We start from the raw sequence: 24581 nt of genomic DNA, 5'->3' as shown, positions 1-24581 counted from the left end.
TATGAAAACGCTATTGAGAGTGGCATTTTCATAAGCATACTCCCAATGGCGTTTTCAATTGCTCTTTCCTTCTATAAAAGACCAGTTGAATTTTACTGTTTTCTTTTACTACATTCATTCATTTCTTTAGTTAGTTCTTTTCTCTCTTTTTTTTTTTACTATTATGTACTAGTGCTCTTAACAATTTTATTATCTTCATGTCATTTGACTCTCCATCGATTGAAGAACACCGATAATTAATTTTATATTTTAATACTTTTTCTTAATAAATTTTAATATCATTGTGAAATATTTATAAGTTTGTAATTACTAAAATTAAGCTTATAAATATTTCACAATGACGTTAAAAATTATTAAGAAAATGTATTAAACTATAAACTAGGATATTAGTATTCTTATATTGATACAGAGCCAAATGACTTGAAGATAATAAAATTGTTAAGAGCACTGCTACATAATATTAGGGAAAAAAAATTCAGGAGAAGAGAACTAACCGAAAAAATGAATGAATATAGTCAAAGAAAATAGAAAAACTTGGCGAATCTTTTATAAATAGAAAGAGCCACTAAAAATATCATTGGGAGTGGCATTTTCCTATGCTTATGAAAATGTCACTTCCAATGGCATTTTCATAAGCCATGCTCTTTCCAATCACTCTTCAAGGATTGTGTCATAATAGGCATGTAGAAGTTGTAGGGAGTGATGTGACGTGACAATGAAAACAAGAGTGATGTGACATGACTCTGAAAACGCTACTCCTAATGGTGCTTTCAAGAGCATTAACCTTAAATTTTGTCAAAAAGCTAGTGATTTGACATATTAAAGAAAACTCTATTCGTAATGACGTTTTTAGGAGCAAAAAAATATTATTTGCAGAGCCTCTGATACAAGTATTAACGCACTTGAAAATTTTATTGGGAGTGTTGTTTTCTTTGTTATAAATCTTTCTTTGAAACCTCTCCTACCAATAACTTTTTTTTAAGTAAATACTATTTTTATAAATAGTTTCAAATTTATACTACAATTGTAAATAGTTTTCTCTTTTACATTTTTTTAATAATTAATCCAAATAAAAGTGATGGAAAATTTTATTTTTCTCTCTTTGTTTGGATATTAGGGATGAAAATAAGATGAAAGTATTTTTTTTAAATAGTAAAATATTCATTTTATCTTATTTATTTAAAATTATAATTAATAATTATAGAGGTAAAAAATAATTTATTTATTTTTCACTTACTTTCTTATCAAAATGGAGAGAAAATGAATAATAATTTTTATTTGATTTTGTTATTTTTATTTTTCTTCTTTCTGATATTCTCTCATTCCAAATAAGAGAAGAAGAAAAATATTTTTATTTTCTTTTGTAATTTTCCTCCTCTTTTTATTTTCCTCCAATCCAAACATAACTAGGTTTGATAACAACTTGCATTTTGGTTGGCCGTTTTATCATTTCTTTCCTTACAATTGCCTTCGGCTAGTCTCCTCCTCAAAAGAACAACCTTCTAACACTACATGTTTGAAAAGATGGTACTGCATACAGTGATTTAATAATATTATTTGTTTGATTAGATAACATGAAATGGAATGGTGAAATAACTATAAAAATTATTAAAATCGACGAGGGAGAAATCCCAACCTATTAATGATTGGAGAAGCTATAGTGGTAGAATGATGGTTAAAAACCATGATTTTGCAACCAAAAACCACATTGAGCAATCTTTCCAAGCAATTGTTTGAGAAATGATACGGCAAACCATGATCCAAATAGGGTAAGTAGAAAGACAGGTTCCGGTATTCTATCCTGCCTCTTTCAAGTCCTCTTCTCTTTCTCTCTTCTCTCTTCTTCTTCTTTCTCCTATCTGCATCTGATTTATCTCTCGTTACTATAGTCACCAAATCATCTATTGTATAATGAATGAAAGTGATCATTATGTGTTTCTGTATTGAATGATGCAACCTTTAATGGCATTTGGTATGTTCAATCTAGCTTCAGATAGTTTCTTGTGAATTAAAAATCAATGAGTAGAGTTGTTATTATTGTCATTCAAGTTTGTTTACCAACAAGCTATTAATTCCTTTCGCATAATTTACAAGCCATGAATTTACTGAAATATATTCTCATTTTTTATAGAAGTTGACAAGTTCAATTCTAATGGAGTCAAAACCTCCTCAAAATCCCCCTAGGAAGGTTTGTTTCAATGTTCATTTTTCTTTTGATAATACCCAATTGAAGAGCGTTTATATGAACTAGCATTGCGCTTGACATTGGTTGACTTTATTTCCTTCAACCTTCTTAACTTTAGGTTGAGAATGTTGATGCTCAGGCAATGAATTTGATGAAACAACTCCAGGTATGCTTGGCCATCAATTTTTCATTCTTTTTTTTTTTTATGAATCAGCGAAACATCTGATTCAATTTAATTGTTCTTTCATTTTCTGATATTTGGCTTTTCTACCTCTTAAACAGGAAAGGTCCATGAAGGCAAAGCCTAAAGCTGAAAAGAAAGGTAATACCATTGGATTGAGATTAGAATTAGTTTGTTCTTCCTTTTTATTTAATTGAATATACTTAGTTCATTCAGTTTGCAATTTGTTTTAGTTCATTCAGTTTGCAATTTTTTTATGCAGAAAATGTAGTTGGCTGATGTTCATGTTCTCTCTGTACTTGTCAAAAGAATAGAAAAATGATGAAAGAAAGAAAGCAATGCCTGTTGTTCTATTAGTCATCTTGTTGCTGCAATGATCTACAACTATACCTCAATCTCATAAGTGAGGTACCAAAGAAAATACAAATCTAAGAGAAATTATAGTTAAATATCACATTGAATTCAGCCAGAAGCCTAGAGATTTCTTCGTATGTTGTAGAATATTTTAAACTAATAAATTTTTCACAGAAGAGTCTTGTGATTATTTTAGTTGTAAGATACTCCTCATTTTTATTGTTTGACCTGGCATTGCGTATTGAAGCCTAATGCTAGTTTGATTTCTTTTTGGTTTGAATATCATGTTGATTTTGATATTTTATTGTTGGAAGTTGAAAGACAGATAAATTTGAAGTCTGCGCTTAAATCTGTTAAAAAAAAGGCTTCAGAATTATCTTTGTTTCTGATAACAAAACCTTGAAGTGGAAGTTTAGAATCAACAAAAACAAATTCGGTGCCATAAATACATATTGACATTCTATAATGTATTGAGAAAATGGACAACTGTTTATTTGTTTTTTATTCCATCTCCTCTCCCCGCCCCAGAGGTCCATGCTCTATCACTGCCTCTATTAAGTATTGGTTGAAAACCCTTCCATGGTGTCTCACATGTCTTTCTGCTTCATTCTTGTAATTTTTTAATCTAGGATTTCTTGATGTCATGTTACTAGATCAATCTATAGGCTATCACACTCCTCTTTATGTTGTGTTATTCCTTGCTAAATGTTGAAGCTTAACTCATATGCGTACATGCAAATATATAGAATATTGAAAGAAGACATGTGACACCCCTTACCAGTCTACTGTGTAGCCGAGCAAGATATGCCATACAGTGTATCGAAATACCATATTTTATCTCAATTATTTTTATTTTTCCTTAATTTATTTCTTTATGGTTATGAAGCGTAATTTGTGAAATTTAACTCATTTAAGTCATCTATTGAAATTATAAATTCATTTGAGGTTCCGAAAATTTTATAGAAAATCCAGCAGAGTATCGGCTAAAAATAGATAAAACAATTCTTTGGAATCTGTGAAAAAAACTTTCAACACATTTTCAATCATTCTCAAACTCTATTATATCAATATAATCTCAATATTTCTCAACCATTTCTCAATAATTCTTCTATTTATCATTCATTCATTTCACATGATAATCATATATAAATCATAAATAAATACTAAATTTTCATTTATAAACACAAATTACAAATATTTGCATTAATACCAAAATATATTATATGAGTTTCAACTATACATGAGAAAATAAAAGTTTAATTACAAAATATAACTAGTACAAAATACCCAAATGGGACCTAGTATCCTACCAGTACACTGAAGTCTGTGAGGTGACACGGACACTATGTAGATCTATATACAAGTCTCACCCAGTTTGTGGTTTGCTAGGCTCTCTGGCCAAATCTTCAGTACCTATGTGTTGCAAAAGCGACGCGCTAAGCATAAAGCTTAGTGGTGCCAATAATACAATAAAATATAATATGCAAATAAAAGTAAAAAAAAAAATTCCTAGTTATTGTGCTTATAAGAAATAAATAATTACTAACTTATTATTTAGTCGAAGGCTAATTATATCTTATGATATTAACTCTTTCTAGCATTTTCTTAATCGTTTTCTTGATTATTTTGAGCCTCTTTTTATTGTAATTATTCTTGTTCTTTATCTTGATATTAAATTTTCTTACTTCCTTTAATAATCAATTCAATTACATTTATACTTTTCCATGCCCAAGTAACTTATACAAATTGAACGGACTGGATAAATGGGTAAACTAGCACTGGGTACCAGGTACCACGGGCCATCACACCATCGGTCACAATGTGTCTCCTGGTGTGCAGATAGAATGGCTAATAAGCCATAAAAGCAATAAGACATAAAGCCAAGTATAACATCATAATCAGTATAGCCATAGGTATCATATCACAGAATGGCATGAAGCCATATGCAGTACTGCTATCAGAACGCTATTGGCATGCCAACCTATCCAAACCAATCACATCGGTGTACTAGGGCACATTACAAAGTTATTTCTTGAATATTTGTACTTAACATATAAGGTTACTATTTATTTAGTCATTTAAGTCAAAATATTGACTTTCTCATAAATAATAGTTACATGTGTTTTAATCATATAGATTTACCACATTTTGGTTCCCAAAAGTGTTGGCATTAGTTTCCAATCATTGCTTCTAACCAATGGAGAATAAATCAGAAATTTCAGTTTTGGGTGCTAGAGTTCATTATTCTATTAGGCCATTCTACAGTGAGAATTTGCTCAAATGTTCTTCATCAAAGTTGTTCCTTATTGTGTCTAGTTACATTTCACTTTTTGAATACCCATTTGGAGTTTTCTAGCTCATGTTATGGCCATTTCACTATAATTGGTCGGATTGCCTTTACCCAGTATTTCTGGTCAATTTTTGGTTCTGTCAGATTTGGTAGTTCAACTTTGGCTAGCAATTTCATTTAGTTAAGTCCAGAATTTGAGTTTTTGTTCTACATGAAAGTTGTTCTAATTTGTCTAAGCTTTCCATTGATATAAATTTCAAGTCAATTGGACCTTTCTACTCTGAGTTATGACCAAATGAATGAACATTATTCATTTGGTCATTTTGCCCAGGCAGAATGTGTGTTACCCGGATTTAGTTAATTTTTTGGGGCATCCTAAGTTTATTTTCTGGATAGGGTTCCTTCATCAAAGTTATGCCATTATATGTCTAATTTCATGTCCAATTAGCTTTGCACTAATTGAACCTACACAACTTAAGTTAAAGCTGTCTAACCTTACTGGACTCATACCTAACCCTGCAGGTCACTCAAGACAGCACACCCAACCTCAAATCCAAAGCTGCAATTCACTTCAATTCCTCTTTATACTCAGCCAAATAGTCACTAATTGACCATTTGAACTTCCATTTACCATCAATATGGCCAAACCCTAATATAGCTCAAAATCCTAATTTCCAATACCTCAATTCATGCATAAGACCTTATAATTCAACTTCTACCATGTACAACTCATCAAGAACATTACTAATCAAATTTAATTCCATCAAAATCATAATTTCCTCAAGGTTCCTCATGGCTGTCGAAATTTATGGCTTTCAATTCCTCAACATATTCTTTCAATTCTTTAAATTTCTAACTCATTTCATACTCCTAACATCAATTTTAAAGAGAAAAGGAAGAGATATGGCACTAACCTTGTGAGCAGAATTTTCCCTTAGCTAGCTTCAATTTTTCCTTCATTTTTTTGGCAACCAATCACCTTAGCAAGACTCTAGGACAATTTTTAGTGTTGGGACTTAGGGTTTTTATGGTGAAAACCTAAGGGAAATTGAGCTAAAGAAAAGAAAAATGGTCGATGGGAGAGAGGGATGAGTTTTGGCTGAAATGAGGAAGAAAACTGCTAGAATGTTTTTTATTTTTGTCTCATTTTATGTCATATTTATCCCTTTAATTTATTTATCAAGTGGTGATTGGGTGGAGGCATTGTAATGGCATAAGCATGAGGTCATAATTTCAAATTTAACTCATTTTCTCTTCTTTTCTTTTCTACTCAATTTCAGTTTAATTTATAACAATATTTATTCATATTTTATGTCATAATAATTATTTACTTAACTGGACAAGTCGGTCAAAAATTATCTCTGAAGACGAAATGACCAAAATGCCCTCCGTTTGGCTTATTGAACTAAAATCGTCTGAACCGATCGAAAATTTTTTTTAAGTATTTTCTTGGCATTCTAATACCATTGAAACCTCAATGACTCTTCTCTGGAGTCCCAAAAATTATTTCATGAATTTTCTCTCGAGTTTAGGGCTTCTAGCTGCGAAGACTGCAACTTCCCTCTAAGTTACCCATCGCTAGGGCACCGGCTCATTTAACTTGGTTGTATTGTATTTCTAAAATTTTCCTAAATTTTTCTTATTATTATTTGAGTTATTTATGACTCCTCACTCTAGTCTAAATATTTTTTCAGACGTTCTAGCTGTCTGAACTGACACCGATCACCGGAACAGTAGAATGTACGGAATAGCTACAGTGAGGGTGTTACAAGACATGTAGCTATATATTATGTAGAAAAATGTACAACATAAGTATGTGTAAGTTTCAACTAGGAATTGAATGCCCTTTCTAAACCCTAAACGGCTATGGAGCTAAAATGTAATTAATTGTAGTGCAATGCAAGCAAACTTCCATATACAAAATTATGTTAATATTTTGAAAATGTGTTGAACCATGATAGATTAACTGAGCTAAAATTTTTCTAGAGTTGCAAGTTCAATAAAAGCCGAACTGGTGATAGGGAAGGAGTTAGTTTGGATGGAGTGGTACTACCCCAAAGTAATCACTTTAAATATCTTGGCTCAATCCTTCAAGTAGATGGGGGATGTGAGGAGGATGTTAGTCATAGGATTAAAGCGGAATGGTTGAAGTGGAGAAATGCCACGGGAGTTTTATGTGATCGCAAAATTCCCAATAAGTTGAAAGGCAAATTTTACCGTACAGCCATACGATCGGTAATGTTATAAGGTAGTGAGTGTTGGGCACTGAAGGAGTCGAATGTGTCTAAGATAAGAGTTGCGGAGATGAGAATATTAAGGTGGAAGAGTGGTCATACTAGACTAGATAAAATCCGTAATGAGAGTATTAGAGAAAAGGTAGGAGTGGTGCCAATTAAAAATAAGTTGAGAGAAGGGAGATTGAGTTGGTTTGGTATGTGAAGCCTAGACATATGGGTAGACATAAACTGACTTAGTACAACATGACTTAGAAGCATTACACATTTCCGAGGATTTAACTCAAAATCGTTTAGAATGGAGAAAGAGAATCTATATAGCCGACCAAGAGAATCTATATAGCTTGACCCTAAACTCTTGAAATAAAGGCTTAGTTGAGTTGAATTGAGTTGTCACCTGATGCCAATAATGTTAGAAAAGAATTATTTTTTTGGATATAATTGTCGTTATACTGAAGACTGAGCATATCCAACACATATAAAGGTTAACAATTAGTTTCAACTGATTTTATCTATTGACACCAGGATAGTCCTGGCAAGCCGATTATGCCATTTTTGGAGGACTTGTGGATAACTTATTCTGTATGATGGATTGTGCTAAAATAGTGAAATTTCATATTAATCATGTATGTTCTTTACACAACAATGTTTAATTTGTAGTATTTTATGATATGAATTCTAACTTGTTGATCCATAAACACTGCATGATTCTCAAAATGCCTTTGGTTTTTGGAGCTGCGTCTACTGGCTTGAAATCATATGGCGTCCCCAATGGGGGGGACTGCAAGTAACCAAAATCAGGGTTCAGCTTTCAATGGTATGCCATATGTGGATTTAGTGATATATGATTTTCAACTAATGAAGTGTTCAAGTGATTTACACTGCCCTGTTTTTGCAAGTAGTGCTTATTCTTCAGGACTTGGAGAGAGAATACGCGGAACCATGGGTGCGCAAACCGTGAACCAAGCTTGAAGCTCTGTTACTCTTTGCAGTTATTGGTTTTCGTTTTCTGTGAGTATGAATGTGCGTATAGACGGCTTTCTTCTCAATTTTATTCATGATTTGTTGATTGTTGCAGTATTATTACAGTTATTATTCTGTTACCCTTCCTTTGAAGAGGCCATATGCAGGACATCCCTGTATCTTTTGAGGTCCACATTCTAAGAATAATAAATGCACTACTTTACACAAGGAGCATGGGATAATTGCAATGAAATTGTTGTGCCCAATTTAGAATGACCAAGGCCTGTATTTTCCTAATTAGAAGGCCTGTATTTCCCTAATTAGATTAAACTGCACTGGCTGTCAGCTTGAATCTCTGCTACTTCTTTCAAAAAGTTTATATATGCATATATGTTTTGTGGCTTGTAAATCTGTTTTGCATGATTACATTTTACTTTCATATTTATTGTAGCAATTCTTGATGTGGAGGAATTTGGGGAAGCTTATGATGAAAATTCTATAAATCCTGCAGCTGATCTTGGTTTAATGGTTAGTAGAAATTATGATTTGAATGGTTCTACTCCTTTCTCACATCTTTTAAGGTTTGGTTGGCAGGAGGAAAAGATTGAGCCAAGTATGTTCTTTCTTCAGTTACCACAAATAGTACCCATGATAAAGGGATTGGCTACTGCTGATGACCATGAAATCAAGGAAAGCTCAAAGCCTTCAGTAGAGAAGACCTGTAAATTAAAAGAGTTACCTGCTGGCCAAATGGGCAAAATGTTAATGAACAGGGAGTGGTGTAGTTAAGTTGAAGCTTAGTGGTACCCTTTATGATGTTAGCACTGGTGAAAATTATCATGCATAACCCCCTCCTCCTTCCTCAACAACCAAACCATCACCACCACCACCCACACCACAACCAACCACAACACCCCCCCCCCCCCCCACTCCCTCCCCCAAAAAAAAAAAATGTATGTGATGCATACATTTTGTATAGTCATTTAGGTCTAATTTTATAGCCATTTTATTCTATTATTAGTTATTTTTAGCTAATTTCATTAGTAAATTAGTTAGTTTTTCATAATTGTCGATTTTGGATTAATTTGTAATTTTTACTTTGTTTTGTAGGAAAAATGGTGTTTTTGAAGGACTGAAGAGAATTTTGCCATTGAGGAGTGTCTTCTACAGCCAAAGATGTCAAAAACAAGTTTTCAAGCTGAAATATGCATTGACCAAATTGTGCATAACCTGTGCACCAAGTCATGCAGTTTCGCATAAGTGACTCAGAACCAGCTAAAATCGCATAAGGGATCGCATAACTTATGCGATCCACTTATCTGATCCCATAAAGAGTTCATTAATGAGCTGGCAGAAGATTCCCTCAATTAATTCCTCCTAGAACATACCATTTTAGGGCTCCATGTCAGAAAAATGCTATAAATAGTCCCATTTTCCCATTTTAGAAGGGAGACAAGGAGCAGAAAAGGAAAGGAGAAGAGAGGCAGAATTTGAGGAGTCACTTTCACCTTCCACACCATTTTCAACCAAGATTTGCAGATTTCTTTCTTCCCTTACATTTTTCTACATTTCTAGTGTTTAATTTCTTACTTCTTAGCTTAGATTAAAGCTTTATTTCCATTTAAACTCATCATATATCTTGTAAGCATTATGGATAGTGAGTAGTTTTACTTTGATTCTGGAGTAAGGGTTGTAATATTTGAGATATTTTGTGGATTTTGATTGGGTAATCCATATTTTGTGGTCTTAATGAGTTTTATTCATTTCTTGTATGCTTAATGACATGCTTAGTGTAGGATCCCATTAAGTGATGTTCTTAATCCATGGTTGAAGCACCGAAAGGAGAAGGCCCTGTGATAGATAATCAAGAAATTGGACTTAATTAACTTAGATCTAGAAATAGGCTAAGGATTAAGAGGACTCACAGATTAATTAAAGAACTTAATGGGTCTTAATTAATTCTAACTCCACGAAAGTAGGATTAGTTTGATTAAGGCACTCTTTGTCTCACTCAAAAGGGAATTCAAAGGATTTAAGAATTAATCTCCTTAAAACCCATAAGTTTCATAAGATTGGATAACCAATTTAAAATCCCAAAATAGCTCGATTATGAAATCCCGAACTCCGGAATCGCCTTTTTACCATTGTTAATTTTCAATTGAATTTAATTGATTGCCATTTTCAATATTGCCATATTTGAACTTGCTTATTTCAATTTGATGCAATTTTAGTTTAATGCAATACATTGTTAAATAGAATATTGATTTTGCACATATAGATTTTACACTCCATTACTCATCAATTCACTTCTTTAATTTCATAGATACTTCGATTTAGTCAACTTTTATATAAAAAATTCAATCATTAACACGACTCCTCGTGGGATCGATATTTTTCTATACTACTTGTACGACCCGTGCACTTGCGGTAGGGACGCATCAAGTTTTTGGCGCCGTTGCCGGGGAGTTGTTTGTTTAATATTGAATTTTTGATTATTTTAGTTGTTTATAGTTTATCTTTGTTATCTTTTCATTTTGTGTTTGTTTGTTCTTTTTCAGGTACTTTTAATCTTTTATGAGAAGAGCTAGAAGCTCAAGTGATACATCCTTATTGTTCAATCCTGAAATTGAAAAGTTTTGTAAAGCCAACAAGAAAGAAACCAGAAAAAGGAAGGAAGCTTTGAGAGAGATTGAAATTGAAGCAGACATGGCTGATGAAAGAATTAGAATTGGTGTTGGTAATCTTTGAAATGGTCAAAACAATGAAAATGAAGCCCAAGGGGAAGAAGTTGTTAATGCAAACGTGCCTAGGGGAAGTATGATGGATCATGCTTTTCCACGTTTTGATGACTTGAGAGAGCATAGCAAGACCAAGGATTGATGCAAATAGTTACAAGATGGATTTTGGAGTTCTTCAAATGATTCAAAATTCTCAATTTGGAGGTCATCCTTCTGAAAATCCACACACACACCTGAAGAAGTTTGCTATGATTTGCGACATGCAAAAACAACCTGGAGTGTCTGATGATGCAGCAAGATTGAAGCTATTCCCATTCTCTTTGAAAGATAGAGCATTGGATTGGCTTGATTCTTTACCTCACAACTCCATTACAAATTGGGAGCAACTCACTGATGCATTTCTTGCACAATATTTTCCACCTGGAAAAACTCAAGAGCTGAGGAATCAAATGACAGCTTTCAGACCAAGAGAAGATGAAACTCTCTATGAGTCATGGATGAGATGGAAGGAATTAGAGAGATTATGCCTACATCATGCCATTCCAAAATGGATGATAAATCAGAATTTCTACACAAATGTGACTCCTGCAATCAGAGGAATTATTGATGCTCAAACAGGAGGAGAATTTATTATAAAGCATGAAGATGAAGCTTATGAGCTATTGGAGAAAATTGCAAAGAATACTCATCTTTGGAGTAGTCCAAGAGGACCAGCTCCAACTCAAAAGAGGCAAGCTGCTGGAATGTATGATCTTGATCCATTCAACATGATTAATGAAAAGTTTGATGCACTTACAAATGTCCTTGCTAAGAAGATGGAAGACCTGAGTATGTTGGTTAGTTCAACATCATCAGCTGGAAGTTCACAACAAGTAGCTTATGCAGAGGAAACTACCAGCTGTGGAGTAGACTATGGAGAACAAGCAGCATATGTTGGTAATTATGGAAACAAACAAATGGGGAATCCTTACTCTCAAACTTACAATCCAAATTGGAGGAATCATCCCAACTTTTCATGGGGAAATCAGCAAAATCAAGTTCAAAATCAGAATTTTCAACCACAACAGCAGAGTCAAGTTCCATATCAGCAAAATAGGCAACTACTGCCTAATTTTCAGCAGAAAAATATGAACCCTCCACCAAAACAGCAAGAACGAAATTCCATCACTGAAGCTTTATTGCAACAGATTCTTGCTAACCAAAATAAGCATGATGAGGAGATGAGAGAGATGAAAGCAAGGCTGGAACAGATGCAAACACATAACAGAATGCTGGAAAACCATATTGTACAACAAGCATCTTCCTCAAGTGCTAAATCTTTTGGAAAACTGCCAAGTCAACCAGAAAACCCAAGAGAGCAATGTCAAGCTATTACTTTAAGAAGTGGGAGAGTTGTAAATAATGATGAGAGTGAAAAACACGAGAAGAGTGAAAATGGTGAGAAGAGAGAAAATGAGAAAAATACTGATGAGAGTGAAAAACAAGAGAGTGCAGAAAAATGCAAAGAGGAAATTGAAGAGAAGGAAGAGAAGTATATACCTCCTGAGCCCTACAAGCCACAACTTCCCTTCTCACAAAGATTTCACAAAGCCAAGCTTGATAGGCAATTTGGGAAGTTCTTAGAGGTTTTGAAGAAACTTTACATAAATGTGCCTTTTGTTGATGCTCCTTCACAAATGCCCTATTATGCAAAATTCTTGAAAGAAATTCTCTCAAACAAGAGGAAACTTGAAGATGATGAAACTGTAGCTTTGACAGAAGAATGTAGTGCTATCCTCCAAAGGAAACTTCCTCCAAAGCTCAAGGATCCAGGGAGTTTTTCAATTCCATGCCACATTGGAGAATCATGTTCTACAAAAGCTTTATGCGATTTAGGGGCTAGTGTTAGCCTTATGCCCCTCTCTATTTATGAGAAGCTCAACATGGGAGATCTAAAGCCAACTCACATTTCTCTTCAATTAGCTGACAGGTCAATTAAGTATCCTGAAGGGATTTTGGAGAATGTGCCTCTGAAGGTTGGGAAGTTCTACATACCTGTTGACTTTGTCATCTTGGACATGGAGGAAGATTTTAATATTCCAATTATCTTGGGAAGGCCTTTTACAGCTCTGCAGGAGCATTGATTGATGTCAAGGAGAAAAATTAACTCTTAGGGTTGGTGAAGAGCAATTGGTTTTCAATATTAATAACACTATGAAAAAGCATCATTCAAGTCGATACACCTTGAGAGTTGATATCATTGATGAGCTGGTTGAAGAACACTTCAGAAAGAAATATCCAGAAGATCCACTTGAAAATTGTTTGGTTCATGGAGGAGGCATAGACTATGACAACCCTCTTGTAGCTGCATATGCTCAACACTTAGAGGAAGTCCACCATTCATACTGCTCCAGCTTTTCAACTCACACAAAAGGAAAAAGTTGAATTTAAGCAACCATCATTCAAGGAAGAAGATGCACCTAAGGTAGAACTTAAGCAACTTCCTTCTCATTTCAGTATGAATTTCTTGGCACTAATAACACTTATCCAAAGAATTGTATATGCAAACTTGAGTACCTTAGAGGCTGATAAGTTGTTAAGAGTATTGAGACAATTTAGAAAAGTCTTAGGATACACCATAGATGACATTAAGGGAATAAGCCCACACTTTTGCATGCATAGAATCATTTTGGAAGAAAATTGTAAACCATCTATTGAACATCAGAGAAGGTTGAACCCAAATATGAAAGAAGTTGTTAAAAAAGAAATTTTGAAGTTGCTTGATGCAGGGATCATATATCCCATCTCAGACAGTACTTGGGTGAGCCCAGTACATGTTGTCCCAAAAAAGGGTGGAATGACAGTGGTCAAAAATGAAAATAATGAATTAATTCCCACCAGAACAGTGACTAGTTGGCGAATGTGCATAGATTACAGAAAATTAAATGTTGCCACTAGAAAAGATCATTTTCCACTTCCCTTCATTGATCAGATGTTGGAAAGACTAGCTAGGCATTCTTACTTTTGCTATTTAGATGGATATTCAGGTTTTTTTCAAATCCCTATCCATCCAAATGATCAAGAGAAAATCACTTTTACTTGTCCATATGGAACATTTGTTTATAGAAGGATGCCATTTGGGTTGTGTAATGCACCAGCCACTTTTCAAAGGTGCATGATGGCAATCTTCTCGGATTTCATTGAAGACATAATGGAGGTTTTTATGGACGATTTCTCTGTTTATGGATCTTCATTTAATATATGCTTGGCTAACCTTTCTAAAATTTTGCAATGATGTGCGAATCGACCTTGTGTTAAACTGGGAAAAGTGTCATTTCATGGTTCAGGAAGGGATAGTGCTTGGACATTTGGTGTCTAACAGAGGAATAGAGGTTGATAAAGCCAAAGTTGAAGTGATAGAGAAGATGGCTCCTCCTACCAATGTCAAGGGAATTCGAAGTTTCCTAGGACACGCCGGGTTCTACAGACGCTTTATCAAGGATTTTTCTAAAATAGCTAAACCTTTGTCTAATTTGTTAAGTAATGATACACCATTTGTATTTGACCAAGAGTGTTTGGATGCCTTTTGCAGGTTGAAGCAAGCTCTTATCACTGCACCAATCATGCAACCACCTGATTGGAGCCTACCTTTTGAAATTATGTGTGATGCTAGCAACTATGCAATTGGGGCTGTTCTTGATCAAAGAAAGGACAAAAAGGCTTATGCTATTTATTATGCTAGTAGAACACTGGATGAGGCTCAAACAAATTATGCAACAACTGAAAAAGAATTTTTAGCAATTGTCTTTGCATTGAAAAAGTTCAGACCTTACATTATTGACTCAAAGGTGGTTATATTTTCAGATCATGCAGCCATCAGATATTTGCTCCGTAAAAAGGAGGCCAAACCTAGGCTCATTAGGTGGATTCTGATGTTACAAGAATTTGATTTGGAGATTAGAGATAAGAAAGGGAGCTGAAAATGTAGTTGCTGATAATCTTAGTAGGTTGAAATTGGATGGTGAAGAATTGGATGAAATCCCTATTGATGAGTTTTTCTTGGATGAACAACTTTTCTCTCTTGTTGCTAAACTACCTTGGTATGCAGACTTTGTGAATTATCTATCTTGTGGAGTTTTACCTCTAGGTATGACATGGCAACAAAAGAAAAAGTTTATGCATGAGGTGAAGTTTTATAGATGGGATGACCCTTTACTCTTTAGGAGATGTTGTGATGGTCTGATTAGAAGATGTATTCCTGAAGAGGAGGTACAGAGTATTATGCATCATTGCCATGCTTCTGATTATGGAGGTCATTTTGGAATCTCTAAGACAGCTAGTAAAATTTTGTAAGCTGGTTTCTTTTGGCCAAATCTTTTTAAGGATGTGAGGAAATTTGTGTTGGATTGTGATAAATGTCAAAGGAGTGGAAATTTGTCAAAAAGAGATCAAATGCCCCTAAATAATATTCTTGAAGTGGAATTGTTTGATGTTTGGGGAATAGATTTTATGGGGCCATTCCCTCCTTCATATGGTAATAGATACATCTTAGTTGGGGTTGACTATGTGTCAAAGTGGGTGGAAGCTATTGCAACTCCAACTAATGATGCTAGAGTGGTAGTGAAATTTTTGAAGAAATTTGTCTTGAGCAGATTTGGAGCTCCTAGGGCTATAATTAGTGATGGGGGTTCCCATTTTTGTAATAAGCAATTTGAGAGCTTAATGAGGAAGTATGGTGTAGTGCACAAGATAGCTACCCCATACCATCCTCAAACTTCAGGACAAGTTGAAATTTCTAACAGAGAGCTCAAGCATATTCTGGAGAAAACAGTGAACAATTCTCGGAAAGATTGGTCTATCAAACTAGATGATGCTTTATGGGCATATAGGACTGCCTACAAAACCCCTATAGGAACTACTCCCTTTAGGTTGGTGTATGGTAAGTCTTGTCATTTACCTGTGGAGCTAGAACATAGAGCATATTGGGCCATTCAAACCTTGAATTTTGATCTTAAGAAAGCTGGTGAGAAAAGGTTGTTACAACTTAATGAGCTTGAGGAATTGAGGATGGATGCTTATGAAAGTGCCCGTATTTACAAAGAAAGAACTAAAGTTTGGCATGATAAGCATCTGAGGAAAAAGGAATTCAAAGAAGGTGATTTAGTTTTGTTGTTTAACTCAAGATTGAAATTGTTCCCTGGAAAACTCAAGTCAAGGTGGACTGGTCCATATAGAGTTTCTAAGGTTTTCCCTTATGGAGCAATTGAAATTTGGAGTGAAAAATCTGGGAATTTCAAGGTCAATGGGCATAGATTGAAACATTACATAACTGGAGACCCAACAATAGGAGCAAGCTGTTACAAGCTCTCCAATCCCTCACCTCTTTTCAGTAAAATTCATGAAAAGTCCAGCTAAGGACTATAAAATAGCCCTCTTGGGAGGCATCCCAAGTCCTTTTATTTTGCTTTTGCTAATTTACTTTCATTTTCATTGATTTTGTTTTATCTTAAATCTCCCCAAATTCAATTTTTGACATTGTTAAATCTTGTCCCTTGTAGATGTAATTCATTGAAGAAAGGTCAGAACTGTTGGGAAGTAATTCTTAACTTGAAAAATTTTGTCCTTCAAAAGAATCGATAAGTTTTTCTTTGCATAATCTGTGCATGAGCTGCAATCTAGTTCATGCAGAGGAAAAATGAAATCTGCAGCAAAAAGGGTGTCTGCAGCAAATGGCTTGTATTTTTGGTGAGGTTGGATGTATATCAATGGAGGAAGGTTGGTGAACTGCTGAAGTTGCTATCTGGTTTATGCAGAGCAGAAAAATAAAATCTGCAGCAGATCACTCAAATTCTTGGTGAGGTTGGGTGTGTATTTTTTTTAATACTTGTGCTTATAATGTTAATATGGTGGTAAGTGAGTCATTTTTGCAGTTTTGAGCTTCTTTGGGTTATAGGATACAAGGTAGAAATGCTGCATTTTCTTGGCAAATCTTGGAAACTTCATTTCTCATTTGTGGTTAGATGCAACTTCATGCAGATTTTATGGAGTTTTATGTGCTAAATGTTGATTCGCAGAATTTGACTTAAAATGGCATAGTTCTCAAAGGTCTTTTATGTAGGATCCATTTTTACATGCTTGTGTGATGCCTTTTTGATACACTTTGTATATATTGATGTGTTTTTAGTGAAAATTTCTCATAGTTTATGCTTCATGGAATTATATTTCTTCATTTTAGGGTATTTTTCACACTTGCAAATCATGTTCCATTGCAATCTTAATTTTGTTGAATTGTGCATAAGCAACTGCATAGCTTATGCAATCCTGCATAACCACAATTCTTGCCATTTTCCACCTTTATTGCAAATGCATAAGGAGAGTGCATAGCTTATGCAACTCTGCATAACCTCATTTTGTCAAATTTCATATCTGTCAAAACTTGCATAAGGTGAGTGCATGACTTATGCACATTTGCACAACTTCAAATTCTGCATTTTCTCTCTCTGTAAAATGCATAAGCGAGTGCATAACCTATGCACTACGCATAACCAAAAACTCAATTTCCAGTGCCGAGGGTGCATAAGCGAGTGCATAACCTATGCACTACGCATGACCGAAAACCGAAAAATCAAACTTGCGAGGGTGCATAAGGAAGGTGCATAAGTTATGCACTTCCGCATAACCAAGAACTCCAAAAATTCAAACTTGCCGAGGGGTGCATAAGCAGAGTGCATAACCTATGCACTTCTGCATGACCAGAAACCCAGAAAAACCAAAGTTGCCGAGACCTGCATAAGCAATGTGCATAGCTTATGCACTTTTGCATAACTAAAGATTCTGAATTTCAAAACCCACCAAAGAGTGCATAAGCAGAGTGCATAGCTTATGCACATCTGCATGACCACCAACCCAAGTTCCAAAAATTGCCGAAGAGTGCATGAGCAGAGTGCATGACCTATGCACTTCTGCATGACCAGATTTTCTGAGAAACCAATTCTGCCGAGAGATGCATAAGGGGAGTGCATAACTTATGCACTCCCGCATGACTTCGCTCCTCAAAATTTCAAGGGTCACCGAAACATGCATAAGGAAGGTGCATGACTTATGCACAACTGCATGACCACCAACCTAAGATTTCAATACCAGCCGAACAGTGCATAAGGACAGTGCATAGGTTATGCATAAATCATTTTTCACTTATGCAGTCTTTTACATAACTCATTTAAATCAAAATTTTTTCCTTTTTCTTTCCCACCTTCACCCCGATAAACTCTGTTCACTTCCCTTCCTCTCTCACAATCCTCATTCCGGCATAACTCCTTCTCACACCTTCTCCTCCATTTCGATTCTCACTACATTTGCCCTAATTCTCATTCTTCCTCGATTTTCTTCTTTCCCCCTTATCTCTTCCATCTTCTCCATCGGAAATGGAGTCCCCTCCACATTCCCGCCCCGCTTCCCCTCTCCAAGTTTCACCATTGTCATCGATACACCCCACTCCCAATTCTCCTCCACAAACGACACCCCCACCACCTCCACCAACCACATACAAACGCAAAATCCGGTCCAAATCTGTGCGACCCATGTCCTCTGCCCCTCCTCTGTCCAAACGCAAAGACCCACCCACCCCATTGTCGGAACCGCCTCCCAAAAAGCCAAAAGCTCCAGCCTCTACACCCTCTTCCAGCAAAAAGACAATTTCGGCAACCTCATTCGTATCAAAGCTACCCTGGCCTCTCCCTGATACGATTCAAAAAGCAGCTTTTAAGCGACTTAAGGATAGGAAGGTACAACCCACTAGGTATATATCTGCTGATGCTTTACAATCTCTTGGTTTATTTGACAATGTAGTTGCATATCTTGATGGTATGGGTTGGGACAATTTGTGCATAAGCAGGAGATAGTTTATCCAATTCTAGTTTTGGAGTTTATTTCTTCATTCTCTGCTACCCTTAACTTGCATGATGTAGACCATAAGCCAATTATGAAATTTAGATGCTTGGGGCAAAATAGAGAGCTGTCATTAGACCAATTTCATAGCATTTTTGGTTTTGCAATTGATGGGTTATTTAGAGTACCACATCTTTGGAGTAGAGGTAGCCAGAAAGGCATTTGGAATCTGCCCAATTTTGGCGAATCATCACAAACCAACCTCAAACTTTCTCTGCTGGAAGATCAAAACATCCCAAATACTTGACCACACTTAGGTTTATTCATAGGTGATGGCTAGCACCATATTGGGCGGAGGGACTAGTTACAGTCTTTGTGGGCAAATCTGAACTATTTATGTTATGGTGTGCATTTCACAAAGTTAAGGTATCTCCTGGTTATTTCTTTTGTGAACATGTGCTGCATATTGCCACCAAATCCATAGGTGACATTGTTTTGGGTGGGCTCATCACTGTCATAGCCAAGCATTTTGGTTTTAATCCTGTAGAGCACTTAATACCAGCACTTGAGGACACTTCATATTTTGATACTGCACACTTAACCAAAACAGGGTTCAATTTGTCATGTTTTGATCATCCACCTGCAGTGGCCAGGCCCCTTGCACAACCGAGCAAGCTTTCCCATCCGTCCCACGGCACCCTACTACACCTACCCCACCCCTCGGCTGCTCGGGACATCCCAAAGACCTCTGCTCAGCCCATACCTCCTACAGCTGAACCTTCCTCATCCACAGCCCCTCCTACATTCAATACTAAAGCCTTATTCACCTATCTTGAAAGGCTTAGTGATGATATATTCTTTGTGGATAGGAAGCTTGACGCTGGTCTTGATACACTCAAGGATCGTCATGATCACCTATTTGACCTTGTCATGGAAACCAGGGACAAACAGAAAGAACTGAAGGAGATGGTGAAGCAACTCATGATCTTTTTGGGCATGCCACCCCCACCTCCATCACCTCCTCCAGCACCATCATTTCGACAGCCAGCAGCAGCCACCAGCCCCTTAGCAACATCCTTGGACAAAGGAAAAACAATAGACATAGATTAGCTTCTGTTTTACTTTTGTTCAATCTTGTAGGACCTTTTCTTTGTAAATATGTTCAAACATTTATAGTTTGTTTTGGATTATGTTTGTTTATTCTGAATTAGTTTGTTTTAAATTCTGTTTTTCTTGAAGTTTTATTAGATAGCTCTAACATTAGTCTTCTTTGATTTTCATTGCACTTATTGCCCTTTTGTACATATTTGCCCATACTATGTATATATTTCAATACTTCTACTGTTGGTTGTACATCCCCCTTGCCAATTCCCATGCAGCAGCTTTTGTATACACTGCACAGGTTGTATTCCCCTTATGCAACTGTCCTGCATAGCCTATGCAACATATATTGCCTCTTATGCAGCACCGCATGGCTTATGCACCTTACCTATGCACATGCTCTGGACAGCACTTAACTCTGCATAACCTGTGCAGTTTCTTATGCATCCCTTTATCTTGAATTCTCATCTGCTACATACCAGGTAACTCTTTCTTTTTGCTCTTAATCTTTATAATTCCTGGTAATTACCATTTCCTTTGACTTTTGATAACACATTGCATGAGACATTGAGGACAATGTCCAATTTTGAGTTTGAGGGTGCACATTCTGATTTTTGCTTAATTTTTGCTTCATTTTTCACATTTTGAGTATAGGAACATCTCATCCCATTTCATTTACATATATTATAAATATTTTACATATATTTCCACACATACATATACATAACACATTTACACACACATTATACATTACTTAGAAATTGTACACATTGCATACAAATAGACTCCCTCCATTTAGTTAATGCATTACTCATTTTAGGAATCATGCATCATGCATTAAAATCTTTTGCCAAATCCCTTGAGTGTTGAAAAGTTGCCTATGAGAGTGATTTGACTCACCCTTTAGTTGGGTTTGTGGATTGAAAGTTCCTAAGAGGTGCAAAGTTTTGAAGTGTTATCCCTTGCCTATATCTTCTTAGCCAAAAAGCCACCCAGCTAGTCATTTGGAGATGGAAGTGTTTAGAGGGAGTTATTGGATATAAGATAGTCAAATGATGTCTCACCAATCCTAGAACAAATTTTCTAAACCTTTCAAGGCGAAATACCAGCTTGTACTTGAAGAGAGAGATGATTAGGCATTCTTTGATTTAAAACCTTCTCATTTTAAACTTTTGGCCCTTTTTCCCAATTAAAATTTACCCTTGCAAACCCCTTTGAACCTTTTTATCCCTAATTTTTCTTGAAATCCTTATTACCACCTAGCCAATGAACCAAACACTCCAACCCTTTTCATGAGAATAATTATTCATAATATTAGGTATATAAAAAATAAAAAAAATAAAAAAAAGAAAAAAAAATATACAATAAAAGGGAGAAGAAGTGCTTGTCATCTTGTAAAAGTGCTACTATATGTGCTTTTCACTATTGTCATTCAAATTGAAAGAAATCCACTCAAAGTATTAAAAGGAATGAGTTTGGGGGTGGCAATTTTAGGGACAATCATAAAAAAGAAAATGCAAGATACAAGTTTAAAGTATCAAAATGTCCCTCCATTTTTATGTGTTTTGCTAGCACTTGACAATTCTCATTGTGTACTTCTCTCCTCCACATATACAAAAAAAAAAAAAAAAAGAAGAAAAAGAAAAAAATTATAATAAAATAAGAAGTGTACCTTATGTTGTTAAGATTTGAAATATTCTCATGCTTTGAATCTTTTTTTACCCATTCTTCTTCTTAGCCTCATTTTGAACCCCATGGCCCCATTACATCCCTAAAAAGACCTTTGATCTCTTGATAGTATTTGCTACATTAGTGGAGATAGGAGTAGGGAATTTGCCTATGGGATTGGAAAATTATCCATTCATTCATTTAATTCCATCATTCTATATAGAGACACTTTGACTATTGATTGTTCTAGAATTCCTTTTGAGCATGACTCTCTCTCTTTTGATTGGTTGGTTTGGGGATTTTGAATGATAATTGATTTGATGGCTAAGCGGTGAAAGCTTGGATAAGCATTAGATTCTTTGCATTTTGAAGGATGGGTATATGGATTGTTGGTATGGCTAAAGGTGTGTTTAGTTACTTCAATTGGTAATTTTCATAACTCTTTGGATAAGGCACCCCTAAAAACTTTGCACCACATTTTAAAGTTTGCTTGAGGACAAGCAAAAGCTTGAGTTTGGGGGTATTTGATGCATACATTTTGCATAGTCATTTAGGTCTAATTTTATAGCCATTTTATTCTATTATTAGTTATTTTTAGCTAATTTCATTAGTAAATTAGTTAGTTTTTCATAATTGTCGATTTTGGATTAATTTGTAATTTTTACTTTGTTTTGTAGGAAAAATGGTGTTTTTGAAGGACTGAAGAGAATTTTGCCATTGAGGAGTGTCTTCTACAGCCAAAGATGTCAAAAACAAGTTTTCAAGCTGAAATATGCATTGACCAAATTGTGCATAACCTATGCACCAAGTCATGCAGTTTCGCATAAGTGACTCAGAACCAGCCGAAAACTGCATAAGGGACTGCATAACTTATGCAGTCCACTTATGCAGTCCCATAAAGAGTTCATTAATGAGCTGGCAGAAGATTCCCTCAATTAATTCCTCCTAGAACATACCATTTTAGGGCTCCATGTCAGAAAAATGCTATAAATAGTCCCATTTTCCCATTTTAGAAGGGAGACAAGGAGCAGAAAAGGAAAGGAGAAGAGAGGCAGAATTTGAGGAGTCACTTTCACCTTCCACACCATTTTCAACCAAGATTTGCAGATTTCTTTCTTCCCTTACATTTTTCTACATTTCTAGTGTTTAATTTCTTACTTCTTAGCTTAGATTAAAGCTTTATTTCCATTTAAACTCATCATATATCTTGTAAGCATTATGGATAGTGAGTAGTTTTACTTTGATTCTGGAGTAAGGGTTGTAATATTTGAGATATTTTATGGATTTTGATTGGGTAATCCATATTTTGTGGTCTTAATGAGTTTTATTCATTTCTTGTATGCTTAATGACATGCTTAGTGTAGGATCCCATTAAGTGATGTTCTTAATCCATGGTTGAAGCACCGAAAGGAGAAGGCCCTGTGATAGATAATCAAGAAATTGGACTTAATTAACTTAGATCTAGAAATAGGCTAAGGATTAAGAGGACTCACAGATTAATTAAAGAACTTAATGGGTCTTAATTAATTCTAACTCCACGAAAGTAGGATTAGTTTGATTAAGGCACTCTTTGTCTCACTCGAAAGGGAATTCAAAGGATTTAAGAATTAATCTCCTTAAAACCCATAAGTTTCATAAGATTGGATAACCAATTTAAAATCCCAAAATAACTCGATTATGAAATCCCGAACTCCGGAATCGCCTTTTTACCATTGTTAATTTTCAATTGAATTTAATTGATTGCCATTTTCAATATTGCCATATTTGAACTTGCTTATTTCAATTTGATGCAATTTTAGTTTAATGCAATACATTGTTAAATAGAATATTGATTTTGCACATATAGATTTTACGCTCCATTACTCATCAATTCACTTCTTTAATTTCATAGATACTTCGATTTAGTCAACTTTTATATCAAAAATTCAATCATTAACACGACTCCTCGTGGGATCGATATTTTTCTATACTACTTGTACGACCCGTGCACTTGCAGTAGGGACGCATCAGTATGATAGCTGTAGTTACGTGGGGATATATCAGTTTTGTTGCATATCTAATTATTGGAATGGGTGGAGGCCTCCCCAGGCATGGATTGTGCGTTTGCCCAGGATGTTGCAAGAGAAGCATTGTTGTGTTGTTGCAGGGATCAACAAGCATGCCACAATAACCCCTGATGTGGATGCCATTATCAGTGGTATGGCTCATTTGTGACGACAATAATGGTCCGTCTATATAGATGAAAATGATAAATCTATAATTTTTTTTTCCTGAAAAAAAAGGTATAGAATTTTGTGTTCGTTTATTTTAACATTTCTTCATGAAAAATAAAATATGAAAAATTACTCTTTGGACTATCATTTGAATGAAAAATCAAGAAAAATATGAATTTATATTCTTCTCTATTTGGTTCGTGCTAAGTGCCTTAGCATGCTTTTCTCCTAGGCATATCCTTTCCCCACCCCAAACGCCAAACAGAAGTAAATTCCACTTACAATGATTGTATGCAAATGCAATTTTATTTTTTGCAAACATCATGATCTCAACACATGAAATTTGTAATTGAGAATCATGATTTGACTTGATGAGCCAGATTCTAATACAGAGAATTTCTTCTTTTGAGTTCTTGAACACATTTATGAATTTTGAAATTCATGTGTAATTGTGTGATAATCACTTATATGCTTGCAAGTAAATGGTTAATTATGTTTTGAGACAATTGATATTATACATGATATTCTTTACATGATAATGATAACAGAAAGCTCCCATTATTTCCTTGATCCTTTTGATCCATGTTACTTGATCTCCCATTCAGTGCGATTTTCTAAAGAAATCCCATTGTTTCACTGCAAAAAGTTCTTATTGTCAGTCAGGATAACATATCTATTAGTAGTTGGCACATAAGTTCTCCACTTTAGGAGTAGTTGATGGAGAACCTCATGTATTTCCCCTTTCTAAATCCAGAGCAAAAAGTTTCGATGGTGCCACCATTACGTTA

General features: G+C 35.1%; 1 non-coding gene and 1 pseudogene across 1 annotated transcript; one reads left to right on the top strand and one right to left on the bottom strand.

The window, feature by feature from the left end:
* The first annotated feature begins 8003 nt into the window (after nucleotides 1–8003).
* LOC110670269 (uncharacterized) lies at nucleotides 8004–23794 on the top strand (annotated as a pseudogene).
* LOC131170949 (small nucleolar RNA R71) lies at nucleotides 11380–11486 on the bottom strand. The gene has a single exon (XR_009141712.1). It is a non-coding gene; the product is annotated as a small nucleolar RNA R71 (small nucleolar RNA).
* Nucleotides 23795–24581: the final 787 nt, after the last annotated feature.

The sequence above is a fragment of the Hevea brasiliensis genome, chromosome 11 (genome assembly GCF_030052815.1).
Source record: "Hevea brasiliensis isolate MT/VB/25A 57/8 chromosome 11, ASM3005281v1, whole genome shotgun sequence".
Classification (NCBI taxonomy): Eukaryota; Viridiplantae; Streptophyta; class Magnoliopsida; order Malpighiales; family Euphorbiaceae; genus Hevea; species Hevea brasiliensis.
Note: the sequence above shows the minus strand (reverse complement) of the source record. Positions and strands in the feature narration are given on the sequence as shown.